This window comes from Eumetopias jubatus, unplaced genomic scaffold, assembly GCF_037043125.1.
Source record: "Eumetopias jubatus isolate StellerSeaLion01/CBP00866 unplaced genomic scaffold, mEumJub1_p1.0 scaffold_1, whole genome shotgun sequence".
In the NCBI taxonomy this organism is placed as follows: Eukaryota; Metazoa; Chordata; class Mammalia; order Carnivora; family Otariidae; genus Eumetopias; species Eumetopias jubatus.
The window spans coordinates 139,302,706-139,309,890 of NW_028274807.1; the positions used below are offsets into that span (position 1 = coordinate 139,302,706).

Genomic DNA, 7,185 nt, shown 5'->3' on the forward strand with positions numbered 1-7,185 from the left:
CTGCCTTCCCCCCTCTGATTTGTAACAACGAAAAATGTCTCCAGACATTAACAAATTTCTCTCAGGGGGCAACATTACCCATTTTGAGAACCACTGCTAAAGATCTGTGAAGCAGTTCACCTTTTTCAGAGATTCTGAACATGGAACATTACCCAGAGGAGTCTGGAGCACAAAACCCTCCACATTCTTTCATCAGACTCTTAATGTTATCTATATGCAGAAATGCTCAGAGTGCAGAAATGTTCTAAGGACTCTATTATTTAGTATTGTTACTGAGGTCTCAAGAAATAGGCACACTTCATTTGGAGGGGACATTCCTAATAGTTTACTAGTTCTGAATAATTTTACCATGTTATTATTTTGACTCTATAGAATCAAAAAGAAATCAAGGAAAATAAGACTCAAAAGTCCGGTTGGTGCTGGTTTATTAAGGATGTTGGCTATTAGGTTAAGAGTTAGGACTTTATTCTGTAGACAATGGAAGACAAATCAAAGGATTTCTTAAATCCTTCTTTTGCTGCCATTACTCTGCACCAACTTTTCACTTTGGCTAAATGAATTTTCTTAAAGATATTTGACTAAGCTCTGTCTATGTCTACTTTGTAGAGGTTTACCAACTTATTTGGTTCACTGCTCAAATGCCTTGATCCTTTTGCCTCAGTTATTGCTTTAAAGCCTTCTTCAGATGTTAACAAAGAAGTTTAATTGAAAAGGATGATACTTTTCGTGGCTAGAGGCAAGATGCCTGGAGAACAGTAGAGAGGCAAGCTCTTCAGAGGTTACAAAATCAGAGCCAGATGAAGGAATATTCCCCACTCCAGAGTCTTGGCCCCTCACAGCATCTTCCTGGCTAGATTTCAGGCTTATAATGGACCAGAGACTGCTGTGTGCTCCCATCCTTCCTTTCTGTAAATGAAAGGGTTTATTTCTGAATAAACTACTTATTGCAGTTTGGTGATTCTTGTTTAATTTCTGTCTGTTAGACATGTGGTAGCATGGATAACTTGTCCTTTTACTACCTGGGTCTCTGGATCAAGAAGAGGTGCCACATCTGGAAATCATGCATCAGCTTGAGACTCTGGACTTGGAGTTGATACCTTTCTTTCCTCTGTCCCTCCTTTTCTCCTTTCTTCTTCTCTCCTCCCCTCCCTTCCTACTTCTCTCCTTCCTTCCTTCCTTCCTTCCTTCTACTTCCTTCCTCTTGATCCCCTTCCTTTTTCTTTCCTCTCTCCACCCATTCATTCTCCCTATTTCTTTGTACTTTCTTTCCTCTTACTTTTATTTATTTATCTCTAGTCTGTTATATGATTCTCATGATGATTCATCTAGCTCCTATTTAGTGTGTGCAACAATAACCAGAATTACTCTTCATTTAGTTTTAGTACTAATGAATTCTTTTTGACTTTTTTTTTGGATCACACATACTTATTTTTCCTGAACTAGATTTTTAGGCTTTCATATTGTGTCTCAACCACTTTTCTGTGGCTTGAGATTTTGGGGGTTGGGATATGGGAAAAACCATTTATTGGAGAACTAGGCTTTGGTTTCCTGATAATTCTATTATATATACATACCACCCCTTAGGGATGCATACACAGATCATTCTCCAAATTCAGCTTGCAGCTATTTCTGCTTTCGAATTTTGTGCCATTCAGTCGTGGCCTTTTCTAATTGATTTCTGCTGATGAATTTTTTGAGGGAGGCTGGGTTCTATTGTTTGTTGTTCATCTTGTTCATGTTAGAGATGGAGCCTAAGTGATTTAGATCTTGTCATCATCTTTACTGAGAAGTTCAAAGCCAGCTTTTAAAATGGCTTCATTTGTTATTTTAATTAAATATTTAAACTGAAGTGTAACATACATTTAGAAGCTCAGAAGTGTATAGCTCAATGAATTTTCACAACATGAACACATTTACCAGATCAAGAAGCAGGATGTTGGAGCACTCCCAAATTTCATGGCCTTTCTAGTCAGTACTCATTTTCAAGAGAACTTGACTTATAACACCATTGATTTCTTTAGCCTATTTTGAACTTTATAGGAATGGAACCATACTGTATATTTTCTTTTGTTTCTGAAGTTTTCCCACTCAACATTAAGTTCTGGAATTCATGAATGTTGTTGCATGTGTGTGTGTTTATGGGTGAGAGATAAGATGATTAAAACTCCATCTAGTTCCTTCAAAAAATATCATTGACAATAAACATTTATTAAAAAAATGCTGTTAGAGATTGGTGATAGAAAAAAGGTATAAAATGATGGGTATCAACCTTGACTTCATCTTTGAATGGTCCAGGAATCTTAAACAATTTGGAGGCTCATACCCCTGCCCCGAGCCCCTGAAGTCTGGCTTTAGTTGGAGTGTGTCCTGTGCATTTTGACTTTCAAATCTTCCCAGTGAGTCTAATTTGCAGCAAAGTTTGAGAAACACTAGTATGAAATACCATTACTGTCCTTGGAGGCTGACGAGACAGAGTTTCATGTAAAAAGATAAGTAAAGTTCCACAGAACATCCAGTGTAGAGATGGACAGTATTAAATGTGAACCAGATACAGAAAGGTATGTGGTGGTTTCCCTCATTTTGATTTTTCTTTGTGCTAAAATTATAGACCGTATTATATAATGTATTTCTTAATTACAACATTTCTGTCATATTTCTGTCACTATAAAACATACGTGTTTTTCACAATTTAATGTTTTTGGAATTAAGCACATCTCACAATTATTGTAGACATGAATATGCTTCTTCTTTTCTCTAAGAATTTGTTATCCAAGAAATTGATATGAGCTATAATTAGTGACATCTTAGAATGGAAGAAACACAACATAATTTGCTTTCACTTGTTGCTGTTGTAGGGGGATGTATTACTCTAATCTTCTTTATTAGAATATAAGGTCATTGAGGACAAGGGTTAAGTATTTTGTTATTTTTATATTCCCCCAAACACCTAATACAATGCTAACATTTAGGCTCAATAAATACTTGCATATGATTGGAAACCCTTTTCTACTTTTTATTACTCAACATATAGAGATTCATAAGACTGGGAAAGATCCATCATCTACTTGCAAGATTCTAGAGGGACAATTGTAGGGCTCTCCACAATATACCTTTTTTGTTGTTGTTGCCTAAATTAACCCATTTATTATAGGCTAGCAATGTTTCAAATGGTGGAGCTTATACTGGTCTTTCAACTCCTTCAGTCTTCCGACGGCCAACTTTACTGTGACTGCAGAAGTGGTGTTGTAGGTCCAGGTGCCACCAGCTATGGTTTTCACGCAGGAATCACAATGCCAGATCCCCACAGCTCGTCTTTTCATCTTGGTTTTGCCACAGGGGGAGCAAGTGTACTTGTCGTGCAGGCTTATTTCAATCTTCTTCACCATTTTCCTGAGGGAGGCACTATAACGGGTCCCGTATTTATCCACAATTCCAACCTTCTTGGTGCATTGAGCCATGTCGCTGTGAACTAGCTCCGAGCCCAGTGAGCAGAACATGCAGTTTAATCCATTTTGGTATTTAATACCTTGGAATGTGTGTGCAATTAAACTAAAATCATTTTACACTTTCATTACAAGATGTTTCTTGTGTTCTGATGTTTTTCAGGGTGGAGCAGGAAGCATCTAGATTACGCTTTCCCGTATAACTATCGTATATATTCCTGGAGCATATAAATATTGCTACTGCACAGCATGTCAGCCTGAAGGATTAGGATTTTTATAAATCCTCTTTATTTAGTATGCTTTATAGCTGGAACCTACTAAATCAAGTGCTGCTCTTTCCCTAAACACATTTCTTATGAGTACTACTGGCACAGAAATATATTAATAAATTTAATCAACAAAGCTCTCAATATTCCGCATTCAATCAGTGGTTGGTGCATGAAGCCGATAAATCCTCTTTCCCCATCCTGCGTGCCACCAAGTTGTTGCTTTCTGATTGTATTTGTTTACTTAGGATGGTTAAAGAAATGGGAAGTTCTACCATTAAGGCTTCCTTAACTCTGACCTTGCTTTTTTTAACACTCACCCTGAATGAGTCCCACTTCCTTAGACTCTATGGGGCATTTCTCACCTGATTATTGAGGCTTATGGGAGCCAGGCCTTGCTATATAGAACTAGCAGGATGCATGCTACACCCCCTTTTGGAATCATATAAGTGGGGTGGGAGCCTTCTTTTCCTTTAGTGTTGTCATATTCTTTTCTTTTCCCCCTCTATACCGTTCTATTTACTGGCCAGAGGTAATTTCTAGTTGCTCTCCCAGTCTCTCCCTTTTCTCCCAGGCATCCCCCCACAGTCCAACTACATAAATTACGGGACTCATAATTCATTCTGTTCTCTACCAGTGGTTCACGACCCAGGGTGCTTTTTAGGATTATCTATGGATCTTAAAAATGCGGGTAGTTAGGATCTACCCCAGGAGATTCTAAATCAAAACATTTGGGTATTTGGCTCAGGCATCTGTGGTTTTAAAGCCATGTCATAGTTGATTCTTATATACAAGCCCCTTTGAAGGGCACTGTCTGAGACATCCTGAAAACGTATTCTTGGATTAAGCTTTATGTACTTTGTACAGGTGGTCCCATGATTTTTCAACTTTACAATGATGTGAAAGCAATAGGCATTCAGTAGAAACCGTACTTTGAATTTTGATCTTTTCCTGGGCTGGCACGATGCAGTTCATCCTTTCTTGTGCTGCTGGGCAGTGGCAGCCACAGCAGCCGGTCCAGCCGCAGTCATGAGGGAAGACAACCAAGACACCAACAACCACTCTGTACCCATGCGGTCATTTTGGTTTTCACTTGCAGTACAGTTTTCAGCCCATTACATGAGTCATTTGGCACTTTATTGTCAAATAGACTTTGCGCTGGATGGTTTTGCCCAGCTGTGGGCTAAGGTAAGTATTCTGAGTATGTTCGAGGCAGGTTAGGCTAAACTCTGACGTTCAGGAGGTCAGGTGTATTATGTGTATTTTCAACTTGTGCTATTTTCAACTTATGATGTGTTTATTGGGATGTAACCCCCTTGTAAGTTGAGGAACATCTGTACTTCATAGGCCTTTGACTTGACTTAAGGACCAATGTTGTTCATTCCTTTGCTGTATAATAAAAATTTTAAGTATTAGCCTTTGCTCAAGTTTTTACTTCCTAACACATGAATTTTATTTAGGATTTTCCTTTCCCAAGTTGCTTTCTTTCTGAACCAAGAACTGTTCATTTTCTGATGCGAGTTTAACCTGATCTGTGTACCATGAGATGATTAATTCCTACAAATACAAAGATTCTAAGATAAAAGTAATATCCCCCCACTTAAATAACAGGCTACTTGTAAAAGGCAGTTGCCTGGGATTCTTGCTGTCGCCCTCTCCCAGTTCCCTCTTCTCTCTTCTCACTCAGGCTATTTTTCTCGACCAATTCACAGTGCATTGTTTAAGGAATCTGAAATGCCATCCTTCACAAAGTCTTTACTGACTGTAGCAGTGTTGGCTTTGTATGTATCTCCCTGACATTCACCTTCCCAGTTCCTGCAGATGGCATCCTACTGCAAGCACAGGCAGTCCTCTGCCTGAGGGCTTCTTCCCACCCCTGTACAAGGTAGGCTGAACATGCTGGGGAATTAACACCTCCCCCCTTCCTCAGCCAAAGATGGATGGGTGCTGAGTGAGACAACTTGATATATTTCATGATGTCTCCCTGAGTCCTCAAGCAGGAAAGAACATGTCAGTTGCCCTCAGTGGTCAGCTCTGATAGCGCCTTTCCATTACTCATACTTCCTGATTTAGGTAGTGTACTTCCTGGGATTGCTGTTCAAATAAACTCCCCGCACTCAAAATTTTGTCTCTAGTTATATTTTTCAAGAAACCATTTAAGACACTGTTTTCTGTTCTCTGGCAGTTCAATTGAGTAACTCGATTCTCTGTGGTTTCTTAGATGTGCATCTTGTTTTCCCAGTCCGATCATGATGACATTCAGAGCTGGAACTGAGTGGGATGACTCCTGAGAGTCAGTCTGCAGGGCTTTCCATATTGCTGACCCCATAGACTTACCTCTAAGTGTGCGGTACGTGTGACATTGGGGCAAAAGTCCAGAGTGGGCATATATCATTATTAAGCTCTTGATAAATGGATCCTGAAAAGAAAACCAGAATAGGAAATAAAATTCTTTAGGGATTCTTTTAAAAAAGTGGATTGAAGACTTTGAGGAGAAAGGGTAGCCGTGGCAGGTCTTACACCCTTCCTTCCAGAGGAGCAGGGGGCAAGAAACAGGAAGGAGGAGGGTATAGGAATAGAGGACGAAGGCATCCTTCACCATGCATTTCAAAGTATATTTCATGAAGAAGGAGCTCATGTGAGTACAACAAAAAGGAAATGTTCTTATAATTCTAGAGGAGGAATATGTGAGAAATTGCTCTGGGGTTCCAAAGGAAAGGAATTGTGCATTTATCCTAGTCTTGAGTGCAAGCCCCCAAATTACTTAGAAAACTGGGTAATTTTCAGCAAGTTACTGTATATGACATATTCCAGAGATATCAATGAATGTGACCTTTGTAGGAGGGAGACCTCAGGAAAGCGTTCTAATTTGCCTTATTCTACCGGTAAGAAGAAGGAAAATAGACATTGTTTAGAATAGGCTGACAGTTACACCTGATTTGTCCAAAGACAATTATGGTAAGGGTGGGCAACCTGGCTTAACGCGCCAATATCAGCATATTGAACACAGTTTTATCCGCATGCTGCCTTGTTGCAATTGCTAATCATTTCTCCAGTATTTTGAAGATATACTTCTGATCATTTAAATTAATTTTGTACGTGGGTTTGAACAAATTCCATATCCTTCACAGCCCATCTTTAAGAAAGAGATTGACTTTGTATCACATGATTTTCTCCCTATTTTTCACAAGGCATATTTATATACAATAAAACCCACCATTTGTAAGTGTACAATTGAATGTTTTTTTTAAGTAAATTTATAGAATTACACAATCATCATTATAGTACAAATTTGGAACATTTCCATCACTCCAGGAAATTCTCTTAAGTTCATTTGCAGTCAATCTTTGTGACCACTCCTAGCTCTAGGCAACTACTAATCTGCTTCCTGTCTCTATAAATTTGTATTTTCTGAACATTTCTTAAAAATGGAATCATATATCTTTCTCTGACTTATTTCACTTAGCATTAAGACC

At 38.8% G+C, this 7,185-nt stretch overlaps 1 pseudogene; it reads right to left on the reverse strand.

Moving 5' to 3' along the window:
* Positions 1–3,152: 3,152 nt before the first annotated feature.
* LOC114205598 (large ribosomal subunit protein eL43 pseudogene) lies at positions 3,153–3,458 on the reverse strand (annotated as a pseudogene).
* Between the last annotated feature and the right edge of the window lie 3,727 nt (positions 3,459–7,185).